This window comes from Odontomachus brunneus, unplaced genomic scaffold (assembly GCF_010583005.1).
Source record: "Odontomachus brunneus isolate Ranch 3 - 2012 unplaced genomic scaffold, Obru_v1 Obru_scaffold_161, whole genome shotgun sequence".
Classification (NCBI taxonomy): Eukaryota; Metazoa; Arthropoda; class Insecta; order Hymenoptera; family Formicidae; genus Odontomachus; species Odontomachus brunneus.
Window position 1 is genome coordinate 60,054 of NW_022639611.1, and position 6,560 is coordinate 66,613.

Genomic DNA, 6,560 nt, shown 5'->3' on the forward strand with positions numbered 1-6,560 from the left:
TAGAGATTCTCTACTCCAAGTTATTTCCCTAGAGCAGAAATAAGTTACAGATATCACCATCTACTGCTATTATGTGATTCATGACAACTCAAAGCTACCTAATGCTGAGTGTTTCCGATAATACCTCTCCGAGTCATTTTCCTAGAGCAGAAATAAGTTACAGATATCACCATCTACTGCTATTATGTGATTCATGACAACTCAAAGCTACCTAATGCTGAGTGTTTCCGATAATACCTCTCCGAGTCATTTTCCTAGAGCAGAAATAAGTTACAGACATCACCATCTACTATTATTATGTGATTCATGACAACCCAAAGCTACCTAGGTTGCGTTCAGTTCTTCATCCGGGTGCATTCTATTACTAACACTATTCACTATTCACATTCTATTAGAAACACTATAGTATATGTAACATATACTATAGCATTTCTAGTAATAGAATACACCCGGGTATGGAATCTGAACGCAGCCTAATGGCTCCTGCACACAGGACGCGGTAATGCTTGCCACGCGGCGAAAGTCCGCGCGACAGCCAATCAATATGTTGTTTTTCCGTAAGAGCTAGAAGATTATTACGGAAAGCAGCATATTGACTGGCTGTCGCGCGAACTTCCGCCGCGCAGCAAGCATTACCGCGTTCTGTGTGCAGGAGCCATAAGGGTCTGAGCACAAAGATTGTCGCAATCGTTTCCGACAGTGTCGTAGACGTAAATCGGTGTCGGAAGTCAACGCACAAGGATTGGCGTAGACGTATGCTGTATCAAATATGATTAGACGACACAATTGATGCAGCATATGACTACGTCAATCCTTGTGCGTTGATTTCCGACACCGACTTACGTCTATGACACTGTCGGAAACGATTGCAACAATCTTTGTGCTTAGGTCCTAATACGTGTTGCTTACGATATCGAGTGCAAAGCGAGTGAGAACTGGATTCGAGAGAATAGTACATATTCCCATCTGCAACTAATATATTCTATGGCTGCTCTTGCTCTGGGGGTCGATTGTGTATCTCGAAACGAAGTGAAAATTACAAAGTGAACAAATTCACTAGGCATTGACCAATGAAGTTACAAATATTCTAGTAAATTTGTTCACTTTTGTCATTTTCACTCTGTTTTGAGATACACAATCGACTCCCTGCTCTGTTCTGTCTTTTAAGCTGGTGGCACACAGAAAAACTTAAGCAGTAAGGTGAAAGAAGTAAGCAAATTGACCAATCACAGTCGTTGATTCTTGGACCGTAATGGCTCCTGCACACAGGACGCGGTAATATTTGCCGCGCGGCGGAAGTCCGCGCGACAGCCAATCAATATGTTAGATTTGAGGCTTTCACGGCCATTGATACAATGTCTAGGTATAGCTTCCGGAATGGAGCCGTGTCTTGAATCAGCGATATGCCATATCGCTGATTCAAGACACGGCTCCATTCGGGAAGCTATACCTAGACAATCAATATGTTGTTTTTCCGTAAGAGCTAGAAGGTTATTACGGAAAGCAGCATATTGATTGGCTGTCGCGCAAATTTCCGCCGCGCGGCAAGCATTACTGCGTCCTGTGTGCAGGAGCCATAAGAAGAATCAACGACTGTGATTGGTCAATTTGCTTACGTCTTACTGCATAAGTTTTTCTGTGTGCCACGGCACACTGTCTTATCCACAGTAACAATAGTTACAACACAGTCTTATCAACAGTATGACTGCGTAAACACAACAAGGGCCAAGACATCAATCATGTATCACATGAGAACTCTGAATTTTCTCAATTATTTAATATTTTTCCTTAGTATGAAACTATGAGAAGTGAATTGTTTTGCAGTACTTGAATGCAATCGTAAATTCTTTCCTCCAATGTAAACTTGTGAAAGTTTACATTTCCATATATTTTCAAGGTTAGATTGTTCACTTTTTACAAGTTCACATTAGGTGAAAAGATTCATGACCAACCCTCTGGCTATAAAAATTGTCGCAATCGTTTCCGACAGTATCGTAGACGTAAGTCGGTGTCGGAAATCAACGCACAAGGATTGACCCTAACAGCACATGATATCATACGAATCATTCTACACTCATACTGAAAGTACTATGGCCATACGTACTATTGCTAATATACGAGAGAATATTTATGTAATATCTTGATGGAATATCATTTCTCTGATATTCTCAAGCTCATACTCAGAACATAAAAATTCAGAACATAAAAATTAACTGAATCGCAGCCAACGTATATTTTACAGAACATATTCAGTTTAAGCGTCATCTACACGTATTTCGGTTCCCATTCCCAGCAATCTCTGTCTGCCCTTTCTTTTTCCGCTTGTATATATATTATAATTCTTTTTGTCGAAAATATGTATAAATTAACGCTGTCGGGCAGCGTTAATTCATATATATTTTCGACAAAAAGAATTATAATATATATACCAAATATATCCTGGAATTCCTCAATAACTCCAAAGTAAATCTATAAAATCCTTCATATATCCCTATAAACATAAACTCCCAACAAATACATAGTGAAAGGGACAATGAGTCAAGCCTGCAGCCGTAGAGAGAGAGAGAGAGAGAGAGAGAGAGAAAGAGAGAGAAAGACACGAAGAGAATCGCACGAATCAAGCATCATCGCGGACGTAATATTTATAAGGTAATTGTTTTCCTATTTTATGTAATATTGTTTTTTATAATAATTATAGTTATTACGAGTACATACATAAATTAATAATATAATATTTTTAAAATATACTATATTATTTTTCATAAAACTACCGCAGATAACTTTGAGGTTATTTTGGTTACCAGGACAAAAAGAACTTATACAGTTAAAAATATTGTTAGCCTTTGTTATAATATTTCAGTTTCTAATATAAATTTCTCATTTTGTTGCAGCATAGACCCTGCAATCAAATATCTGTACATTGCTCGGACTTCTCCTTTTTGAATGTATGGCTCAGACCTTTCCGCTGGAAAAAAGACGTAAAAAACTAGTGCAACTGTTGACTCGGGGCTAAGTCGCAAAGTAGGTAATTGAACTTTCAAAAGTACAATCGCTAATATATTGTGAAAATTGAAATAATAATTATTGCATGTTTTTAAGTATATAAATTGCAATTTCTTTAAGGCTTGTAGATAGTCTCTGTGACTATCGTTATTTAATGACGTCAACAGTAAGAAAACGCATGCAAAGATTTCTTCCGTTATCATTTTAATAAAAAAGATATATGCACAAAGTGATATTAGTAATCAATGTAGCACACTTATAAAATTACCTTAAATTATAATTATAACATGTAATAACTGTCGAATGCAAGTAGACAAAGGCCGCGTTCCGTTTCACGCATATGCGCGCATTTATCTATAGTTCGTGTTACGTATATTGTAGGCAATGTGCGCATAATGCGTGAAACGGAACGCAACCAAAATAAGATGTAGTTTTCATTCATATTCTATTTGCATATTCTATGTTCTATTACAAATTTGAGGAATATTTTATGCATCTAAATCAATGTTAAACATATATGGAATTAGTAATTATAAAATTTTTATTACTATTAGATCCACAATGTACAACTAGTTTCTCCCGGGTGTATATCAGTTGGACACGGGGCAATTGGACACAGTCCAATCACAAGTCGCTGTTCCAAGGGACCCTACAAATGTCTCTAATCACACGGTGCTGTGATTGGCTGTGTCCAAATGCACCGTGTCTAAGCGCACCGCTTCCGTTTCTCCCATGGTGAAGAATTGCTTGATAATGAGAAAGTTTCAATTCCAAGATCAAGTTATAACAGTAATTATAAAGGAGGTCATTATAAAGGAGATAATTATAAAGGACGAGTGTGCAAGTTTTTTCTATTTTACATTCTATGTAATGATTATTAGTGAATTCATATGCACAGTAGTAACATTGTTTTTTCTGTAACTAATGTATAATTTTACTGTAACTTCTCTCCATATTTGTAACATAAACAATTCTTACAAAATTGCATATTATACAATATTTTTATTTTATCATTATTTTTAAAATTGTAATAGACAATGTAATGGTAACATTTTCTTTTTACTTTGAGATCCTAAATATTCAGAACATTTACCCTACAATGAAGGACAGAATAACGTTAAGAATGGAGTTAAGAATAGTTCACTTTCAGCGAGACAGCTGTACATGCAAAGTTCAATCATGAACAAAGTGAGTATGGAAGTGATATTTCGTATTTAGAATTATTATTGATATATTGTAGGCTGGGTAAGTTATAATATTTTTTAAAATAAATAAAAGTAAAAATAATGACGCAGAAAATTAATGTACCAGGTATGTAAATATGAAACCGGAATTTTTGTATAGAAAATACACGTTTATTGTATGAAAATGATAAAAAATATTTTATTCGAAGTATTGACCATCGCTAGCTATACATTTTTCCCACCTGTCTGACAATTTATGGATGCCATGCCAAAAAAAATGTTGCTCTTTTGAGGCAAACCAGTCATCGAGCCATTTTCGTACATTCTCGTAAGAAGTGAAGCGCTGCTTAGCAAGTGCGTGTCCCATCGATGCAAATAAATAGTAATCGGACGGAGCCAAGTCTGGTGAGTAAGCCGCATGCGAAAGTATTTCCCAACTAAACGCCTCAATCGTTTCCTTGACCAGTTTTGCTGTGTGTGATGGTGCATTATCATGAAGCAAAATCACTTTGTGTTGCCTTTTTTTATATTCTGATCGTTTTTCACGCAAAGCTTGATTCAAATCGATCATTTATTGTCGGTAGCGTTCAGTATTAACGGTTTGGCCAGGTTTTAGCAGCTCATAATAGATCACACCCTTCTAATCCCACCAAACACAGAGCATTGTCTTTCGTTAATAGCGATTTGGCCTTGCAGTCGATGTCGATGGTTGGCCTGGAGTTACCCATGATCTTTTACGCTTAGGATTCTCAAAATATATCCACTTTTTATCGCCAGTCACAATTCGATGGAGAAATGACTTTCTTTGGTACCTGGCGAGCAGCATTTCGCAAGTGATATTTCGGTTTTCCTGCTGTCTTTCATTCAGTTCATGTGGAACCCATTTTCCCATATTCTGGATCTTTCCCATGGCTTTCAAACGTACGGAGACGACTTCTCGTGTCACAATTAATTGATCCGCGAGTTGTTGTTGCGTTTGAGTGTCATCCTCATCCAACAATGTTTGCAATTCGCTGTCTTCAAACTTTTTCGGTGGTCTTCCACGTTCTTTGTTTCTCACGTCAAAATCGCCAGTTTTGAATTTTTTAAACCACTTAAAGCACTGTGATTTACCAAGAGCATACTCACCGTCAGCTTCGACAAGCATTCGATGCGATTCTGCAGCAGTTTTCTTCAAATGGTAACAGAAAATCAATGCTGTCCGCAAATCGTAGTTTCCAGGCACAAAATTCGTCATGTTTAACGCTATTACAAACTACGTTGTTGTATGAAACTTGTATTGTTGTGAGTTGAAAATTTTTGTCAGAGATGTCAACAAGGAAATAGCGCCTATGACGCGGTTTAACGGTAACTACATTGATAGCTAGGGCCATCTGTGGGCAAATTCCGGTTTCATATTTACAGACCTGATAGTTATTGTAAAAATTGCATGGTTAAAAAATTAACTCAGTTAAAAGTTACGTAAAGATCTAATAAACTTTAGTTAAAACTTAATATAGAGAAATATTATTTGTGTTGATAGTAAAGTATGTCGATATTTTGTAAAATTACTTTAAAAATGAGAAAATAATTACAACATGGTTCATGACATATATTTAATATGGTACTTGTAAATGAAGTTTATATAAAAAAACAAAGAACTATTTTTTATGGTAGTTTTAAATATTTTCATTTAAAATTTTGCTTTACACAGGTACATTTATATCTTAGGGAAAAAAAATTAATGAGTTCTACTTTTTGGTCGGTATTCATAGTCGAGTTTTATATTTAAGACCGTCTTAAGTTCATCTTCAAATACTCGTAGCCAATGAAATGATCCGTACATGATTTGAAGATAAACTTATGACGTTCTTAAATATAAGATCCGGCTATGAATACCGGCCTTTGTGTTCTACAAAAACTTGTTAAAGTTACAAATTAATTTATATAAAATAAACTAAGATAAGTTAAAACTTAACAACTTTGCTACTTTATTGTACTTGTAACTTTAAAACTAGTTAGTATCCCAATGAAAAATTTTTCATATATAATTATATAAAATTATACATAATAATATATAATTATATATAATTATGTATAATTTTATATAATTATGTATGAAAAATTTTTCATTGGGATACTAACTAGTTTTAAAGTTACAAGTACAATAAAGTAGCAAAGTTGTTAAGTTTTAACTTATCTTAGTTTATTTTATATAAATTAATTTGTAACTTTAACAAGTTTTTGTAGAACACAAAGGCCGGTATTCATAGCCGGATCTTATATTTAAGAACGTCATAAGTTTATCTTCAAATCATGTACGGATCATTTCATTGGCTACGAGTATTTGAAGATGAACTTAAGACGGTCTTAAATATAAAACTCGACTATGAA

At 35.0% G+C, this 6,560-nt stretch overlaps 1 long non-coding RNA gene across 4 annotated transcripts in view; it reads left to right on the forward strand.

Annotated features, from left to right (window-relative positions):
• The first annotated feature begins 1,705 nt into the window (after positions 1 to 1,705).
• The window catches only part of LOC116850950, a 7,803-nt gene continuing 2,948 nt past the window's right edge, over positions 1,706 to 6,560 (forward strand). Inside the window, exons 1-3 of one of the 4 annotated variants that reach the window (XR_004379492.1) lie at positions 1,706 to 2,649; positions 2,892 to 3,025; positions 4,073 to 4,191. This is a non-coding gene — a long non-coding RNA (uncharacterized LOC116850950). The remainder of the gene's footprint in view (positions 2,650 to 2,891; positions 3,026 to 4,072; positions 4,192 to 6,560) is intronic. The other 3 variants (XR_004379491.1, XR_004379494.1, XR_004379493.1) reach the window with 3 other exon arrangements.